The sequence below is a fragment of the Syngnathus scovelli genome, chromosome 1, assembly GCF_024217435.2.
Source record: "Syngnathus scovelli strain Florida chromosome 1, RoL_Ssco_1.2, whole genome shotgun sequence".
Taxonomy (NCBI): domain Eukaryota; kingdom Metazoa; phylum Chordata; class Actinopteri; order Syngnathiformes; family Syngnathidae; genus Syngnathus; species Syngnathus scovelli.
This window is the reverse complement of record NC_090847.1, coordinates 4,837,716-4,858,808: the sequence shown is the minus strand read 5'-3', so window position 1 is coordinate 4,858,808 and position 21,093 is coordinate 4,837,716.

Sequence of the window (21,093 nt, the reverse complement as noted above, 5' to 3'; positions counted from 1 at the left end):
GAGGAGCACATTTCAGAAAACGTGCTCAGCTCGTCGAGAAAATGCGATTTAAGCAATAAAATTAAAAATGCACCTAAAACCTAAACCAAACGTTGCAGGTGGTTATTTCTTCATGCGCAGTGGTCAACGCGGCACTCTCTAGCTGCCAAGAGCATTTTTTACTATGCGCACCCAACCAGAGTGACGGGAGGAGCACATTTCAGAAAACGTGCTCAGCTCGTCGAGAAAATGCGATTTAAGCAATAAAATTAAAAATGCACCCAAAACCTAAACCACACGTTGCAGATGGTCATTTCTTCATGCGCAGTGGTCAACGCGGCACTCTCTAGCTGCCAAGAGCACTTTTTACTATGCGCACCCAACCAGAGTGACGGGAGGAGCACATTTCAGAAAACGTGCTCAGCTCGTCGAGAAAATGTGATTTAAGCAATAAAATTAAAAATACACCTAAAACCTAAACCAAACGTTGCAGGTGGTTATTTCATCATGCACAGTGGTCAACGCGGCACTCTCTAGCTGCCAAGAGCACTTTTTACTATGCGCACCCAACCAGAGTGACGGGAGGAGCACATTTCAGAAAACGTGCTCAGCTCGTCGAGAAAATGCGATTTAAGCAATAAAATAAAACATGCACCTAAAACCTAAACCAAACGTTGCAGGTGGTTATTTCTTCATGCGCAGCAGTCAACGCGGCACTCTCTAGCTGCCAAGAGCACTTTTTACTATGCGCACCCAACCAGAGTGACGGGAGGAGCACATTTCAGAAAACGTGCTCAGCTCGTCGAGAAAATGCGATTTAAGCAATAAAATTAAAAATGCACCTAAAACCTAAACCAAACGTTGCAGGTGGTTATTTCTTCATGCGCAGTGGTCAACGCGGCACTCTCTAGCTGCCAAGAGCACTTTTTACTATGCGCACCCAACCAGAGTGACGGGAGGAGCACATTTCAGAAAACGTGCTCAGCTCGTCGAGAAAATGCGATTTAAGCAATAAAATTAAAAATGCACCCAAAACCTAAACCAAACGTTGCAGGTGGTTATTTCTTCATGCGCAGTGGTCAACGCGGCACTCTCTCGCTGCCAAGAGCACTTTTTACTATGCGCACCCAACCAGAGTGACGGGAGGAGCACATTTCAGAAAACGTGCTCAGCTCGTCCAGAAAATGCGATTTAAGCAATAAAATTAAAAATGCAACTAAAACCTAAACCAAACGTTGCAGGTGGTTATTTCTTCATGCGCAGTGGTCAACGCGGCACTCTCTTGCTGCCAAGAGCACTTTTTACTATGCGCACACAACCAGAGTGACGGGAGGAGCACATTTCAGAAAACGTGCTCAGCTCGTCGAGAAAATGCGATTTAAGCAATAAAATTAAAAATGCACCTAAAACCTAAACCAAACGTTGCAGATGGTCATTTCTTCATGCGCAGTGGCCAACGCGGCACTCTCTAGCTGCCAAGAGCACTTTTTACTATGCGCACCGAACCAGAGTGACGGGAGGAGCACATTTCAGAAAACGTGCTCAGCTCGTCGAGAAAATGCGATTTAAGTAATAAAATTAAAAATGCACCTAAAACCTAAACCAAACGTTGCAGGTGGTTATTTCTTCATGCGCAGCAGTCAACGTGGCATTCTCTAGCTGCCAAGAGCACTTTTTACTATGCGCAACCAACCAGAGTGACGAGAGGAGCACATTTCAGAAAACGTGCTCAGCTCGTCGAGAAAATGCGATTTAAGCAATACAATTAAAAATGCACCCAAAACCTAAACCAAACGTTGCAGATGGTCATTTCTTCATGCGCAGTGGTCAACGCGGCACTCTCTAGCTGCCAATAGCACTTTTTACTATGCGCACCCAACCAGAGTGACGGGAGGAGCACATTTCAGAAAACGTGCTCAGCTCGACGAGAAAATGCGATTTAAGCAATAAAATTAAAAATGCACCCAAAACCTAAACCAAACGTTGCAGATGGTCATTTCTTCATGTGCAGCAGTCAACGCGGCACTCTGTAGCTGCCAAGAGCACTTTTTACTATGCGCACCCAACCAGAGTGACGGGAGGAGCACATTTCAGAAAACGTGCTCAGCTCGACGAGAAAATGCGATTTAAGCAATAAAATTAAAAATGCACCTAAAACTTAACCCAAACGTTGCAGGTGGTTATTTCTTCATGCGCAGTGGTCAACGCGGCACTCTTTAGCTGCCAAGAGCACTTTTTACTATGCGCACCCAACCAGAGTGACGGGAGGAGCACATTTCAGAAAACGTGCTCAGCTCGTCGAGAAAATGCGATTTAAGCAATAAAATTAAAAATGCACATAAAACCTAAACCAAACGTTGCAGATGGTCATTTCTTCATGCGCAGTGGTCAACGCGGCACTCTCTAGCTGCCAAGAGCATTTTTTACTATGCGCACCCAACCAGAGTGACGGGAGGAGCACATTTCAGAAAACGTGCTCAGCTCGTCGAGAAAATGCGATTTAAGCAATAAAATTAAAAATGCACCTAAAACCTAAACCAAACGTTGCAGGTGGTTATTTCCTCATGCGCAGTGGTCAACGCGGCACTATCTAGCTGCCAAGAGCATTTTTTACTATGCGCACCCAACCAGAGTGACGGGAGGAGCACATTTCAGAAAACGTGCTCAGCTCGTCGAGAAAATGCGATTTAAGCAATAAAATTAAAAATGCACCTAAAACCTAAACCAAACGTTGCAGGTGGTTATTTCTTCATGCGCAATGGTCAACGCGGCACTCTCTAGCTGCCAAGAGCACTTTTTACTATGCGCACCCAACCAGAGTGACGGGAGGAGCACATTTCAGAAAACGTGCTAGCTCGTCGAGAAAATGCGATTTAAGCAATAAAATTAAAAATGCACCTAAAACCTAAACCAAACGTTGCAGGTGGTTATTTCTTCATGCGCAGCAGTCAACGTGGCATTCTCTAGCTGCCAAGAGCACTTTTTACTATGCGCACCCAACCAGAGTGACGGGAGGAGCACATTTCAGAAAACGTGCTCAGCTCGTCGAGAAAATGCGATTTAAGCAATACAATTAAAAATGCACCCAAAACCTAAACCACACGTTGCAGATGGTCATTTCTTCATGCGCAGTGGTCAACGCGGCACTCTCTAGCTGCCAAGAGCACTTTTTACTATGCGCACCCAACCAGAGTGACGGGAGGAGCACATTTCAGAAAACGTGCTCAGCTCGACGAGAAAATGCGATTTAAGCAATAAAATTAAAAATGCACCCAAAACCTAAACCAAACTTTGCAGATGGTCATTTCTTCATGTGCAGTGGTCAACGCGGCACTCTCTAGCTGCCAAGAGCACTTTTTACTATGCGCACCCAACCAGAGTGACGGGAGGACCACATTTCAGAAAACGTGCTCAGCTCGTCCAGAAAATGCGATTCAAGCAATAAAATTAAAAATACACCTAAAACCTAAACTAAACGTTGCAGGTGGTTATTTCTTCATGCGCATTGGTCAACGCGGCACTCTCTAGCTGCCAAGAGCACTTTTTACTATGCGCACCCAACCAGAGTGACGGGAGGAGCACATTTCAGAAAACGTGCTCAGCTCGTCCAGAAAATGCGATTTAAGCAATAAAATTAAAAATGCACCTAAAACCTAAACCGAACGCTGCATATGGTCATTTCTTCATGCGCAGTGGTCAACGCGGCACTCTATAGCTGCCAAGAGGACTTTTTACTATGCACACCCAACCAGAGTGACGGGAGGAGCACATTCCAGAAAACGTGCTTAGCTCGTCGAGAAAATGCAATTTAAGCAATAAAATTAAAAATGCACCCAAAACCTAAACCAAACGTTGCAGATGGTCATTTCTTCATGCGCAGTGGTCAACGCGGCACTCTCTAGCTGCCAAGAGCACTTTTTACTATGCGCACCCAACCAGAGTGACGGGAGGAGCACATTTCAGAAAACGTGCTCAGCTCGTCGAGAAAATGCGATTTAAGCAATCAAATTAAAAATGCACCCAAAACCTAAACCAAACGTTGCAGGTGGTTATTTCTTCATGCGCAGTGGTCAACGCGGCACTCTCTAGCTGCCAAGAGCACTTTTTACTATGCGCACCCAACCAGAGTGACGGGAGGAGCACATTTCAGAAAACCTGCTCAGCTCGTCGAGAAAATGCGATTTAAGCAATAAAATTAAAAATGCACCTAAAACCTAAACCAAACGTTGCAGGTGGTTATTTCTTCATGCACAGTGGTCAACGCGGCACTCTCTAACTGCCAAGAGCACTTTTTACTATGCGCACCCAACCAGAGTGACGGGAGGAGCACATTTCAGAAAACGTGCTCAGCTCGTCGAGAAAATGCGATTTAAGCAATAAAATTAAAAATGCACCTAAAACCTAAACCAAACGTTGCAGATGATAATTTCTTCATGCGCAGTGGTCAACGCAGCACTCTCTAGCTGCCAAGAGCACTTTTTACTATGCGCACCCAACCAGAGTGACGGGAGGAGCACATTTCAGAAAACGTGCTCAGCTCGTCGAGAAAATGTGATTTAAGCAATAAAATTAAAAATTCACCTAAAACCTAAACCAAACGTTGCAAATGATCATTTCTTTATGCGCAGTGGTCAACGCAGCACTCTCTAGCTGCCAAGAGCACTTTTTACTATGCACACCCAACCAGAGTGACGGGAGGAGCACATTCCAGAAAAGGTGCTAAGCTCGTCGAGAAAATGCGATTTAAGTAATAAAATTAAAAATGCACCCAAAACCTAAACCAAACGTTGCAGGTGGTTATTTCGTCATGCGCAGCGGTCAACGCGGCACTCTCTAGCTGCCAAGAGCACTTTTTACTATGCGCACCCAACCAGAGTGACGGGAGGAGCACATTTCAGAAAACGTGCTCAGCTCGTCGAGAAAATGCGATTTAAGCAATAAAATTAAAAATGCACCCAAAACCTAAACCAAACGTTGCAGATGGTCATTTCTTCATGCGCAGTGGTCAAGGCGGCACTCTCTAGCTGCCAAGAGCACTTTTTACTATGCGCACCCAACCAGAGTGACGGGAGGAGCACATTTCAGAAAACGTGCTCAGCTCGTCGAGAAAATGCGATTTAAGCAATAAAATTAAAAATGCACCTAAAACCTAAACCAAACGTTGCAGGTGGTTATTTCTTCATGCGCAATGGTCAACGGGGCACTCTCTAGCTGCCAAGAACACTTTTTACTATGTGCACCCAACCAGAGTGACGGGAGGAGCACATTTAAGAAAACGTGCTCAGCTCGTCGAGAAAATGCTATTTAAGCAATAAAATTAAAAATGCACCCAAAACCTAAACCAAACGTTGCAGATGGTCATTTCTTCATGCGCAGTGGTCAACGCGGCACTCTCTAGCTGCCAAGAGCACTTTTTACTATGCGCACCCAACCAGAGTGACGGGAGGAGCACATTTCAGAAAACGTGCTCAGCTCGTCGAGAAAATGCGATTTAAGCAATACAATTAAAAATGCAACTAAAACCTAAACCAAACGTTGCAGGTGGTTATTTCTTCATGCGCAGTGGTCAACGCGGCACTCTCTAGCTGCCAAGAGCACTTTTTACTATGCGCACCCAACCAGAGTGACGGGAGGAGCACATTTCAGAAAACGTGCTCAGCTCGTCGAGAAAATGCGATTTAATCAAAAAAATTAAAAATGCACCTAAAACCGAAACCAAACGTTGCAGGTGGTTATTTCTTCATGTGCAGCCGTCAACGCGGCACTCTCTAGCTGCCAAGAGCACTTTTTACTATGCGCACCCAACCAGAGTGACGGGAGGAGCACATTTCAGAAAACGTGCTCAGCTCGTCGAGAAAATGCGATTTAAGCAATAAAATTAAAAATGCAGCTAAAACCTAAACCAAACGTTGCAGGTGGTTATTTCTTCATGCACAGATGTCAACGCGGCACTCTCTAGCTGCCAAGAGCACTTTTTACTATGCGCACCCAACCAGAGTGACGGGAGGAGCACATTTCAGAAAACGTGCTCAGCTCGTCGAGAAAATGCGATTTAAGCAATAAAATTAAAAATGCACCTAAAACCTAAACCAAACGTTGCAGGGGGTTATTTCTTCATGCGCAGCAGTCAACGCGGCACTCTCTAGCTGCCAAGAGCACGTTTTACTATGCGCACCCAACCAGAGTGACGGGAGGAGCACATTTCAGAAAACGTGCTCAGCTCGACGAGAAAATGCGATTTAAGCAATAAAATTAAAAATGCACCTAAAACCTAAACCAAACGTTGCAGGTGGTTATTTCTTCATGCGCAGTGGTCAACGCGGCACTCTCTAGCTGCCAAGAGCACTTTTTACTATGCGCACACAACCAGAGTGACGGGAGGAGCACATTTCAGAAAACGTGCTCAGCTCGTCGAGAAAATGCGATTTAAGCAATAAAATTAAAAATGCACCTAAAACCTAAACCATACGTTGCAGGTGGTTATTTCTTCATGCGCAATGGTCAACGCGGCACTCTCTAGCTGCCAAGAGCACTTTTTACTATGCGCACCCAACCAGAGTGACGGGAGGAGCACATTTCAGAAAACGTGCTCAGCTCGTCGAGAAAATGCGATTTAAGCAATAAAATTAAAAATGCACCTAAAACCTAAACCAAACGTTGCAGGTGGTTATTTCTTCATGCGCAGTGGTCAACGCGGCACTCTCTAGCTGCCAAGAGCACTTTTTACTATGCGCACCCAACCAGAGTGACGGGAGGAGCACATTTCAGAAAACGTGCTCAGCTCGTCCAGAAAATGCGATTTAAGCAATAAAATTAAAAATGCACTTAAAACCTAAACCAAACGTTGCAGGTGGTTATTTCTTCATGCGCAGTGGTCAACGCGGCACTCTCTAGCTGCCAAGAGCACTTTTTACTATGCACACCCAACCAGAGTGACGGGAGGAGCACATTTCAGAAAACGTGCTCAGCTCGTCGAGAAAATGCGATTTAAGCAATAAAATTAAAAATGCACCCAAAACCTAAACCAAACGTTGCAGGTGGTTATTTCTTCATGCGCAGTGGTCAACGCGGCACTCTCTCGCTGCCAAGAGCACTTTTTACTATGCGCACCCAACCAGAGTGACGGGAGGAGCACATTTCAGAAAACCTGCTCAGCTCGTCGAGAAAATGCGATTTAAGCAATAAAATTAAAAATGCACCTAAAACCTAAACCAAACGTTGCAGGTGGTTATTTCTTCATGCGCAGTGGTCAACGCGGCACTCTCTAGCTGCCAAGAGCACTTTTTACTGTGCGCACCCAACCAGAGTGACGGGAGGAGCACATTTCAGAAAACGAGCTCAGCTCGTCGAGAAAATGCGATTTAAGCAATAAAATTAAAAATGCACCTAAAACCTAAACCAAACGTTGCAGGTGGTTATTTCTTCATGCGCAGTGGTCAACGCGGCACTCTCTAGCTGCCAAGAGCACTTTTTACTATGCGCACCCAACCAGAGTGACGGGAGGAGCACATTTCAGAAAACGTGCTCAGCTCGTCGAGAAAATGCGATTTAAGCAATAAAATTAAAAATGCACCTAAAACCTAAACCAAACGTTGCAGGTGGTTATTTCTTCATGCGCAGCAGTCAACGCGGCACTCTCTAGCTGCCAAGAGCACTTTTTACTATGCGCACCCAACCAGAGTGACGGGAGGACCACATTTCAGAAAACGTGCTCAGCTCGTCCAGAAAATGCGATTCAAGCAATAAAATTAAAAATACACCTAAAACCTAAACTAAACGTTGCAGGTGGTTATTTCTTCATGCGCATTGGTCAACGCGGCACTCTCTAGCTGCCAAGAGCACTTTTTACTATGCGCACCCAACCAGAGTGACGGGAGGAGCACATTTCAGAAAACGTGCTCAGCTCGACGAGAAAATGCGATTTAAGCAATAAAATTAAAAATGCACCTAAAACTTAACCCAAACGTTGCAGGTGGTTATTTCTTCATGCGCAGTGGTCAACGCGGCACTCTCTAGCTGCCAAGAGCACTTTTTACTATGCGCACCCAACCAGAGTGACGGGAGGAGCACATTTCAGAAAACGTGCTCAGCTCGTCGAGAAAATGCGATTTAAGCAATAAAATTAAAAATGCACATAAAACCTAAACCAAACGTTGCAGATGGTCATTTCTTCATGCGCAGTGGTCAACGCGGCACTCTCTAGCTGCCAAGAGCATTTTTTACTATGCGCACCCAACCAGAGTGACGGGAGGAGCACATTTCAGAAAACGTGCTCAGCTCGTCGAGAAAATGCGATTTAAGCAATAAAATTAAAAATGCACCTAAAACCTAAACCAAACGTTGCAGGTGGTTATTTCCTCATGCGCAGTGGTCAACGCGGCACTATCTAGCTGCCAAGAGCATTTTTTACTATGCGCACCCAACCAGAGTGACGGGAGGAGCACATTTCAGAAAACGTGCTCAGCTCGTCGAGAAAATGCGATTTAAGCAATAAAATTAAAAATGCACCTAAAACCTAAACCAAACGTTGCAGGTGGTTATTTCTTCATGCGCAATGGTCAACGCGGCACTCTCTAGCTGCCAAGAGCACTTTTTACTATGCGCACCCAACCAGAGTGACGGGAGGAGCACATTTCAGAAAACGTGCTAGCTCGTCGAGAAAATGCGATTTAAGCAATAAAATTAAAAATGCACCTAAAACCTAAACCAAACGTTGCAGGTGGTTATTTCTTCATGCGCAGCAGTCAACGTGGCATTCTCTAGCTGCCAAGAGCACTTTTTACTATGCGCACCCAACCAGAGTGACGGGAGGAGCACATTTCAGAAAACGTGCTCAGCTCGTCGAGAAAATGCGATTTAAGCAATACAATTAAAAATGCACCCAAAACCTAAACCACACGTTGCAGATGGTCATTTCTTCATGCGCAGTGGTCAACGCGGCACTCTCTAGCTGCCAAGAGCACTTTTTACTATGCGCACCCAACCAGAGTGACGGGAGGAGCACATTTCAGAAAACGTGCTCAGCTCGTCCAGAAAATGCGATTTAAGCAATAAAATTAAAAATGCACCTAAAACCTAAACCGAACGCTGCATATGGTCATTTCTTCATGCGCAGTGGTCAACGCGGCACTCTATAGCTGCCAAGAGGACTTTTTACTATGCACACCCAACCAGAGTGACGGGAGGAGCACATTCCAGAAAACGTGCTTAGCTCGTCGAGAAAATGCAATTTAAGCAATAAAATTAAAAATGCACCCAAAACCTAAACCAAACGTTGCAGATGGTCATTTCTTCATGCGCAGTGGTCAACGCGGCACTCTCTAGCTGCCAAGAGCACTTTTTACTATGCGCACCCAACCAGAGTGACGGGAGGAGCACATTTCAGAAAACGTGCTCAGCTCGTCGAGAAAATGCGATTTAAGCAATCAAATTAAAAATGCACCCAAAACCTAAACCAAACGTTGCAGGTGGTTATTTCTTCATGCGCAGTGGTCAACGCGGCACTCTCTAGCTGCCAAGAGCACTTTTTACTATGCGCACCCAACCAGAGTGACGGGAGGAGCACATTTCAGAAAACCTGCTCAGCTCGTCGAGAAAATGCGATTTAAGCAATAAAATTAAAAATGCACCTAAAACCTAAACCAAACGTTGCAGGTGGTTATTTCTTCATGCACAGTGGTCAACGCGGCACTCTCTAACTGCCAAGAGCACTTTTTACTATGCGCACCCAACCAGAGTGACGGGAGGAGCACATTTCAGAAAACGTGCTCAGCTCGTCGAGAAAATGCGATTTAAGCAATAAAATTAAAAATGCACCTAAAACCTAAACCAAACGTTGCAGATGATAATTTCTTCATGCGCAGTGGTCAACGCAGCACTCTCTAGCTGCCAAGAGCACTTTTTACTATGCGCACCCAACCAGAGTGACGGGAGGAGCACATTTCAGAAAACGTGCTCAGCTCGTCGAGAAAATGTGATTTAAGCAATAAAATTAAAAATGCACCTAAAACCTAAACCAAACGTTGCAGATGATCATTTCTTTATGCGCAGTGGTCAACGCAGCACTCTCTAGCTGCCAAGAGCACTTTTTACTATGCACACCCAACCAGAGTGACGGGAGGAGCACATTCCAGAAAAGGTGCTCAGCTCGTCGAGAAAATGCGATTTAAGTAATAAAATTAAAAATGCACCCAAAACCTAAACCAAACGTTGCAGGTGGTTATTTCGTCATGCGCAGCGGTCAACGCGGCACTCTCTAGCTGCCAAGAGCACTTTTTACTATGCGCACCCAACCAGAGTGACGGGAGGAGCACATTTCAGAAAACGTGCTCAGCTCGTCGAGAAAATGCGATTTAAGCAATAAAATTAAAAATGCACCCAAAACCTAAACCAAACGTTGCAGATGGTCATTTCTTCATGCGCAGTGGTCAACGCGGCACTCTCTAGCTGCCAAGAGCACTTTTTACTATGCGCACCCAACCAGAGTGACGGGAGGAGCACATTTCAGAAAACGTGCTCAGCTCGTCGAGAAAATGCGATTTAAGCAATAAAATTAAAAATGCACCTAAAACCTAAACCAAACGTTGCAGGTGGTTATTTCTTCATGCGCAATGGTCAACGGGGCACTCTCTAGCTGCCAAGAACACTTTTTACTATGTGCACCCAACCAGAGTGACGGGAGGAGCACATTTAAGAAAACGTGCTCAGCTCGTCGAGAAAATGCTATTTAAGCAATAAAATTAAAAATGCACCCAAAACCTAAACCAAACGTTGCAGATGGTCATTTCTTCATGCGCAGTGGTCAACGCGGCACTCTCTAGCTGCCAAGAGCACTTTTTACTATGCGCACCCAACCAGAGTGACGGGAGGAGCACATTTCAGAAAACGTGCTCAGCTCGTCGAGAAAATGCGATTTAAGCAATAAAATTAAAAATGCAACTAAAACCTAAACCAAACGTTGCAGGTGGTTATTTCTTCATGCGCAGTGGTCAACGCGGCACTCTCTAGCTGCCAAGAGCACTTTTTACTATGCGCACCCAACCAGAGTGACGGGAGGAGCACATTTCAGAAAACGTGCTCAGCTCGTCGAGAAAATGCGATTTAATCAAAAAAATTAAAAATGCACCTAAAACCGAAACCAAACGTTGCAGGTGGTTATTTCTTCATGTGCAGCCGTCAACGCGGCACTCTCTAGCTGCCAAGAGCACTTTTTACTATGCGCACCCAACCAGAGTGACGGGAGGAGCACATTTCAGAAAACGTGCTCAGCTCGTCGAGAAAATGCGATTTAAGCAATAAAATTAAAAATGCAGCTAAAACCTAAACCAAACGTTGCAGGTGGTTATTTCTTCATGCACAGATGTCAACGCGGCACTCTCTAGCTGCCAAGAGCACTTTTTACTATGCGCACCCAACCAGAGTGACGGGAGGAGCACATTTCAGAAAACGTGCTCAGCTCGTCGAGAAAATGCGATTTAAGCAATAAAATTAAAAATGCACCTAAAACCTAAACCAAACGTTGCAGGGGGTTATTTCTTCATGCGCAGCAGTCAACGCGGCACTCTCTAGCTGCCAAGAGCACGTTTTACTATGCGCACCCAACCAGAGTGACGGGAGGAGCACATTTCAGAAAACGTGCTCAGCTCGACGAGAAAATGCGATTTAAGCAATAAAATTAAAAATGCACCTAAAACCTAAACCAAACGTTGCAGGTCGTTATTTCTTCATGCGCAGTGGTCAACGCGGCACTCTCTTGCTGCCAAGAGCACTTTTTACTATGCGCACACAACCAGAGTGACGGGAGGAGCACATTTCAGAAAACGTGCTCAGCTCGTCGAGAAAATGCGATTTAAGCAATAAAATTAAAAATGCACCTAAAACCTAAACCAAACGTTGCAGGTGGTTATTTCTTCATGCGCAATGGTCAACGCGGCACTCTCTAGCTGCCAAGAGCACTTTTTACTATGCGCACCCAACCAGAGTGACGGGAGGAGCACATTTCAGAAAACGTGCTCAGCTCGTCGAGAAAATGCGATTTAAGCAATAAAATTAAAAATGCACCTAAAACCTAAACCAAACGTTGCAGGTGGTTATTTCTTCATGCGCAGTGGTCAACGCGGCACTCTCTAGCTGCCAAGAGCACTTTTTACTATGCGCACCCAACCAGAGTGACGGGAGGAGCACATTTCAGAAAACGTGCTCAGCTCGTCCAGAAAATGCGATTTAAGCAATAAAATTAAAAATGCACTTAAAACCTAAACCAAACGTTGCAGGTGGTTATTTCTTCATGCGCAGTGGTCAACGCGGCACTCTCTAGCTGCCAAGAGCACTTTTTACTATGCACACCCAACCAGAGTGACGGGAGGAGCACATTTCAGAAAACGTGCTCAGCTCGTCGAGAAAATGCGATTTAAGCAATAAAATTAAAAATGCACCCAAAACCTAAACCAAACGTTGCAGGTGGTTATTTCTTCATGCGCAGTGGTCAACGCGGCACTCTCTCGCTGCCAAGAGCACTTTTTACTATGCGCACCCAACCAGAGTGACGGGAGGAGCACATTTCAGAAAACCTGCTCAGCTCGTCGAGAAAATGCGATTTAAGCAATAAAATTAAAAATGCACCTAAAACCTAAACCAAACGTTGCAGGTGGTTATTTCTTCATGCGCAGTGGTCAACGCGGCACTCTCTAGCTGCCAAGAGCACTTTTTACTGTGCGCACCCAACCAGAGTGACGGGAGGAGCACATTTCAGAAAACGAGCTCAGCTCGTCGAGAAAATGCGATTTAAGCAATAAAATTAAAAATGCACCTAAAACCTAAACCAAACGTTGCAGGTGGTTATTTCTTCATGCGCAGTGGTCAACGCGGCACTCTCTAGCTGCCAAGAGCACTTTTTACTATGCGCACCCAACCAGAGTGACGGGAGGAGCACATTTCAGAAAACGTGCTCAGCTCGTCGAGAAAATGCGATTTAAGCAATAAAATTAAAAATGCACCTAAAACCTAAACCAAACGTTGCAGGTGGTTATTTCTTCATGCGCATCAGTCAACGCGGCACTCTCTAGCTGCCAAGAGCACTTTTTACTATGCGCACCCAACCAGAGTGACGGGAGGACCACATTTCAGAAAACGTGCTCAGCTCGTCCAGAAAATGCGATTCAAGCAATAAAATTAAAAATACACCTAAAACCTAAACTAAACGTTGCAGGTGGTTATTTCTTCATGCGCATTGGTCAACGCGGCACTCTCTAGCTGCCAAGAGCACTTTTTACTATGCGCACCCAACCAGAGTGACGGGAGGAGCACATTTCAGAAAACGTGCTCAGCTCGTCGAGAAAATGCGATTTAAGCAATAAAATTAAAAATGCACCTAAAACCTAAACCGAACGCTGCATATGGTCATTTCTTCATGCGCAGTGGTCAACGCGGCACTCTCTAGCTGCCAAGAGCACTTTTTACTATGCGCACCCAACCAGAGTGACGGGAGGAGCACATTTCAGAAAACGTGCTCAGCTCGTCGAGAAAATGCGATTTAAGCAATCAAATTAAAAATGCACCCAAAACCTAAACCAAACGTTGCAGGTGGTTATTTCTCATGCGCAGTGGTCAACGCGGCACTCTCTAGCTGCCAAGAGCACTTTTTACTATGCGCACCCAACCAGAGTGACGGGAGGAGCACATTTCAGAAAACCTGCTCAGCTCGTCGAGAAAATGCGATTTAAGCAATAAAATTAAAAATGCACCTAAAACCTAAACCAAACGTTGCAGGTGGTTATTTCTTCATGCACAGTGGTCAACGCGGCACTCTCTAACTGCCAAGAGCACTTTTTACTATGCGCACCCAACCAGAGTGACGGGAGGAGCACATTTCAGAAAACGTGCTCAGCTCGTCGAGAAAATGCGATTTAAGCAATAAAATTAAAAATGCACCTAAAACCTAAACCAAACGTTGCAGATGATAATTTCTTTATGCGCAGTGGTCAACGCAGCACTCTCTAGCTGCCAAGAGCACTTTTTACTATGCGCACCCAACCAGAGTGACGGGAGGAGCACATTTCAGAAAACGTGCTCAGCTCGTCGAGAAAATGTGATTTAAGCAATAAAATTAAAAATGCACCTAAAACCTAAACCAAACGTTGCAGATGATCATTTCTTTATGCGCAGTGGTCAACGCAGCACTCTCTAGCTGCCAAGAGCACTTTTTACTATGCACACCCAACCAGAGTGACGGGAGGAGCACATTCCAGAAAAGGTGCTCAGCTCGTCGAGAAAATGCGATTTAAGTAATAAAATTAAAAATGCACCCAAAACCTAAACCAAACGTTGCAGGTGGTTATTTCGTCATGCGCAGCGGTCAACGCGGCACTCTCTAGCTGCCAAGAGCACTTTTTACTATGCGCACCCAACCAGAGTGACGGGAGGAGCACATTTCAGAAAACGTGCTCAGCTCGTCGAGAAAATGCGATTTAAGCAATAAAATTAAAAATGCACCTAAAACCTAAACCAAACGTTGCAGGTGGTTATTTCTTCATGTGCAGCCGTCAACGCGGCACTCTCTAGCTGCCAAGAGCACTTTTTACTATGCGCACCCAACCAGAGTGACGGGAGGAGCACATTTCAGAAAACGTGCTCAGCTCGTCAAGAAAATGCGATTTAAGCAATAAAATTAAAAATGCACCTAAAACCTAAACCAAACGTTGCAGGTGGTTATTTCTTCATGCGCAGTGGTCAACGCGGCACTCTCTAGCTGCCAAAAGCACTTTTTACTATGCGCACCCAACCAGAGTGACGGGAGGAGCACATTTCAGAAAACGTGCTCAGCTCGTCCAGAAAATGCGATTTAAGCAATGAAATTAAAAATGCACCTAAAACCTAAACCAAACGTTGCAGGTGGTTATTTCTTCATGCGCAGTGGTCAACGCGGCACTCTCTAGCTGCCAAGAGCACTTTTTACTATGCACACCCAACCAGAGTGACGGGAGGAGCACATTTCAGAAAACGTGCTCAGCTCGTCGAGAAAATGCGATTTAAGCAATCAAATTAAAAATGCACCCCAAACCTAAACCAAACGTTGCAGGTGGTTATTTCTTCATGCGCAGTGGTCAACGCGGCACTCTCTAGCTGCCAAGAGCACTTTTTACTATGCGCACCCAACCAGAGTGACGGGAGGAGCACATTTCAGAAAACCTGCTCAGCTCGTCGAGAAAATGCGATTTAAGCAATAAAATTAAAAATGCACCTAAAACCTAAACCAAACGTTGCAGGTGGTTATTTCTTCATGCACAGTGGTCAACGCGGCACTCTCTAACTGCCAAGAGCACTTTTTACTATGCGCACCCAACCAGAGTGACGGGAGGAGCACATTTCAGAAAACGTGCTCAGCTCGTCGAGAAAATGCGATTTAAGCAATAAAATTAAAAATGCACCCAAAACCTAAACCAAACGTTGCAGGTGGTTATTTCTTCATGCGCAGTGGTCAACGCGGCACTCTCTAGCTGCCAAGAGCACTTTTTACTATGCGCACCCAACCATTGTGACGGGAGGAGCACATTTCAGAAAACGTGCTCAGCTCGTCGAGAAAATGCATTTTAAGCAATAAAATTAAAAATGCACCTAAAACCTAAACCAAACGTTGAAGATGGTCATTTATTCATGCGCAGTGGTCAACGCGGCACTCTCTAGCTGCCAAGAGCACTTTTTACTATGCGCACCCAACCAGAGTGACGGGAGGAGCACATTTCAGAAAACGTGCTCAGCTCCTCCAGAAAATGCGATTTAAGCAATAAAATTAAAAATGCACCCAAAACTTAAACCAAACGTTGCAGGTGGTTATTTCTTCATGCGCAGTGGTCAACGCGGCACTCTGGAGCACATTCCAGAAAAGGTGCTCAGCTCGTCGAGAAAATGCGATTTAAGTAATAAAATTAAAAATGCACCTAAAACCTAAACCAAACGTTGCAGGTGGTTATTTCTTCATGCGCAGTGGTCAACGCGGCACTCTCTAGCTGCCAAGAGCACTTTTTACTATGCGCACCCAACCAGAGTGACGGGAGGAGCACATTTCAGAAAACGTGCTCAGCTCGTCGAGAAAATGCGATTTAATCAATAAAATTAAAAATGCACCTAAAACCGAAACCAAACGTTGCAGGTGGTTATTTCTTCATGTGCAGCCGTCAACGCGGCACTCTCTAGCTGCCAAGAGCACTTTTTACTATGCGCACCCAACCAGAGTGACGGGAGGAGCACATTTCAGAAAACGTGCTCAGCTCGTCGAGAAAATGCGATTTAAGCAATAAAATTAAAAATGCACCTAAAACCTAAACCAAACGTTGCAGGTGGTTATTTCTTCATGCGCAGTGGTCAACGCGGCACTCTCTAGCTGCCAAGAGCACTTTTTACTATGCGCACCAAACCAGAGTGACGGGAGGAGCACATTTCAGAAAACGTGCTCAGCTCGTCCAGAAAATGCGATTTAAGCAATAAAATTAAAAATGCACCTAAAACCTAAACCAAACGTTGCAGGTGGTTATTTCTTCATGCGCAGTGTTCAACGCGGCACTCTCTAGCTGCCAAGAGCACTTTTTACTATGCGCACCCAACCAGAGTGACGGGAGGAGCACATTTCAGAAAACGTGCTCAGCTCGTCGAGAAAATGCGATTTAAGCAATAAAATTAAAAATGCAGCTAAAACCTAAACCAAACGTTGCAGGTGGTTATTTCTTCATGCACAGATGTCAACGCGGCACTCTAGCTGCCAAGAGCACTTTTTACTATGCGCACCCAACCAGAGTGACGGGAGGAGCACATTTCAGAAAACGTGCTCAGCTCGTCGAGAAAATGCGATTTAAGCAATAAAATTAAAAATGCACCTAAAACCTAAACCAAACGTTGCAGGGGGTTATTTCTTCATGCGCAGCAGTCAACGCGGCACTCTCTAGCTGCCAAGAGCACGTTTTACTATGCGCACCCAACCAGAGTGACGGGAGGAGCACATTTCAGAAAACGTGCTCAGCTCGACGAGAAAATGCGATTTAAGCAATAAAATTAAAAATGCACCTAAAACCTAAACCAAACGTTGCAGGTCGTTATTTCTTCATGCGCAGTGGTCAACGCGGCACTCTCTTGCTGCCAAGAGCACTTTTTACTATGCGCACACAACCAGAGTGACGGGAGGAGCACATTTCAGAAAACGTGCTCAGCTCGTCGAGAAAATGCGATTTAAGCAATAAAATTAAAAATGCACCTAAAACCTAAACCAAACGTTGCAGGTGGTTATTTCTTCATGCGCAATGGTCAACGCGGCACTCTCTAGCTGCCAAGAGCACTTTTTACTATGCGCACCCAACCAGAGTGACGGGAGGAGCACATTTCAGAAAACGTGCTCAGCTCGTCGAGAAAATGCGATTTAAGCAATAAAATTAAAAATGCACCTAAAACCTAAACCAAACGTTGCAGGTGGTTATTTCTTCATGCGCAGTGGTCAACGCGGCACTCTCTAGCTGCCAAGAGCACTTTTTACTATGCGCACCCAACCAGAGTGACGGGAGGAGCACATTTCAGAAAACGTGCTCAGCTCGTCCAGAAAATGCGATTTAAGCAATAAAATTAAAAATGCACCTAAAACCTAAACCAAACGTTGCAGGTGGTTATTTCTTCATGCGCAGTGGTCAACGCGGCACTCTCTAGCTGCCAAGAACACTTTTTACTATGCACACCCAACCAGAGTGACGGGAGGAGCACATTTCAGAAAACGTGCTCAGCTCGTCGAGAAAATGCGATTTAAGCAATAAAATTAAAAATGCACCCAAAACCTAAACCAAACGTTGCAGGTGGTTATTTCTTCATGCACAGATGTCAACGCGGCACTCTAGCTGCCAAGAGCACTTTTTACTATGCGCACCCAACCAGAGTGACGGGAGGAGCACATTTCAGAAAACGTGCTCAGCTCGTCGAGAAAATGCGATTTAAGCAATAAAATTAAAAATGCACCTAAAACCTAAACCAAACGTTGCAGGGGGTTATTTCTTCATGCGCAGCAGTCAACGCGGCACTCTCTAGCTGCCAAGAGCACGTTTTACTATGCGCACCCAACCAGAGTGACGGGAGGAGCACATTTCAGAAAACGTGCTCAGCTCGACGAGAAAATGCGATTTAAGCAATAAAATTAAAAATGCACCTAAAACCTAAACCAAACGTTGCAGGTCGTTATTTCTTCATGCGCAGTGGTCAACGCGGCACTCTCTTGCTGCCAAGAGCACTTTTTACTATGCGCACACAACCAGAGTGACGGGAGGAGCACATTTCAGAAAACGTGCTCAGCTCGTCGAGAAAATGCGATTTAAGCAATAAAATTAAAAATGCACCTAAAACCTAAACCAAACGTTGCAGGTGGTTATTTCTTCATGCGCAATGGTCAACGCGGCACTCTCTAGCTGCCAAGAGCACTTTTTACTATGCGCACCCAACCAGAGTGACGGGAGGAGCACATTTCAGAAAACGTGCTCAGCTCGTCGAGAAAATGCGATTTAAGCAATAAAATTAAAAATGCACCTAAAACCTAAACCAAACGTTGCAGGTGGTTATTTCTTCATGCGCAGTGGTCAACGCGGCACTCTCTAGCTGCCAAGAGCACTTTTTACTATGCGCACCCAACCAGAGTGACGGGAGGAGCACATTTCAGAAAACGTGCTCAGCTCGTCCAGAAAATGCGATTTAAGCAATAAAATTAAAAATGCACCTAAAACCTAAACCAAACGTTGCAGGTGGTTATTTCTTCATGCGCAGTGGTCAACGCGGCACTCTCTAGCTGCCAAGAACACTTTTTACTATGCACACCCAACCAGAGTGACGGGAGGAGCACATTTCAGAAAACGTGCTCAGCTCGTCGAGAAAATGCGATTTAAGCAATAAAATTAAAAATGCACCCAAAACCTAAACCAAACGTTGCAGGTGGTTATTTCTTCATGCGCAGTGGTCAACGCGGCACTCTCTCGCTGCCAAGAGCACTTTTTACTATGCGCACCCAACCAGAGTGACGGGAGGAGCACATTTCAGAAAACCTGCTCAGCTCGTCGAGAAAATGCGATTTAAGCAATAAAATTAAAAATGCACCTAAAACCTAAACCAAACGTTGCAGGTGGTTATTTCTTCATGCGCAGTGGTCAACGCGGCACTCTCTAGCTGCCAAGAGCACTTTTTACTGTGCGCACCCAACCAGAGTGACGGGAGGAGCACATTTCAGAAAACGAGCTCAGCTCGTCGAGAAAATGCGATTTAAGCAATAAAATTAAAAATGCACCTAAAACCTAAACCAAACGTTGCAGGTGGTTATTTCTTCATGCGCAGTGGTCAACGCGGCACTCTCTAGCTGCCAAGAGCACTTTTTACTATGCGCACCCAACCAGAGTGACGGGAGGAGCACATTTCAGAAAACGTGCTCAGCTCGTCGAGAAAATGCGATTTAAGCAATAAAATTAAAAATGCACCTAAAACCTAAACCGAACGCTGCATATGGTCATTTCTTCATGCGCAGTGGTCAACGCGGCACTCTATAGCTGCCAAAGAGGACTTTTTACTATGCACACCCAACCAGAGTGACGGGAGGAGCACATTCCAGAAAACGTGCTTAGCTCGTCGAGAAAATGCAATTTAAGCAATAAAATTAAAAATGCACCCAAAACCTAAACCAAACGTTGCAGATGGTCATTTCTTCATGCGCAGTGGTCAACGCGGCACTCTCTAGCTGCCAACAGCACTTTTTACTATGCGCACCCAACCAGAGTGAATGGAGGAGCACATTTCAGAAAACGTGCTCAGCTCGTCGAGAAAATGCGATTTAAGCAATCAAATTAAAAATGCACCCAAAACCTAAACCAAACGTTGCAGGTGGTCATTTCTTCATGCGCAGTGGTCAACGCGGCACTCTCTAGCTGCCAAGAGCACTTTTTACTATGCGCACCCAACCAGAGTGACGGGAGGAGCACATTTCAGAAAACGTGCTCAGCTCGTCGAGAAAATGCGATTTAAGCAACAAAATTAAAAATGCACCTAAAACCTAAACCGAACGCTGCATATGGTCATTTCTTCATGCGCAGTGGTCAACGCGGCACTCTATAGCTGCCAAGAGGACTTTTTACTATGCACACCCAACCAGAGTGACGGGAGGAGCACATTCCAGAAAACGTACTCAGCTCGTCGAGAAAATGCAATTTAAGCAATAAAATTAAAAATGCAGCCAAAACCTAAACCAAACGTTGCAGATGGTCATTTCTTCATGCGCAGTGGTCAACGCGGCACTCTCTAGCTGCCAAGAGCACTTTTTACTATGCGCACCCAACCAGAGTGACGGGAGGAGCACATTTCAGAAAACAAGCTCAGCTCGTCGAGAAAATGCGATTTAAGCAATAAAATTAAAAATGCACCTAAAACCTAAACCAAACGTTGCAGGTGGTTATTTCTTCATGCGCAGCAGTCAACGTGGCATTCTCTAGCTGCCAAGAGCACTTTTTACTATGCGCACCTAACCAGAGTGACGGGAGGAGCACATTTCAGAAAACGTGCTCAGCTCGTCGAGAAAATGCGATTTAAGCAATACAATTAAAAATGCACCCAAAACCTAAACCACACGTTGCAGATGGTCATTTCTTCATGCGCAGTGGTCAACGCGGCACTCTCTAGCTGCCAAGAGCACTTTTTACTATGCGCACCCAACCAGAGTGACGGGAGGAGCACATTTCAGAAAACGTGCTCAGCTCGACGAGAAAATGCGATTTAAGCAATAAAATTAAAAATGCACCCAAAACCTAAACCAAACGTTGCAGATGGTCATTTCTTCATGTGCATTGGTCAACGCGGCAATCTCTAGCTGCCAAGAGCACTTTTTACTATGCGCACCCAACCAGAGTGACGGAAGGAGCACATTTCAGAAAACGTGCTCAGCTCGTCGAGAAAATGCGATTTAAGCAATAAAATTAAAAATGCACCTAAAACCTAACCCAAACGTTGCAGGTCGTTATTTCTTCATGCGCAGTGGTCAACGCGGCACTCTCTAGCTGCCAAGAGCACTTTTTACTATGCGCACCCAACCAGAGTGACGGGAGGAGCACATTTCAGAAA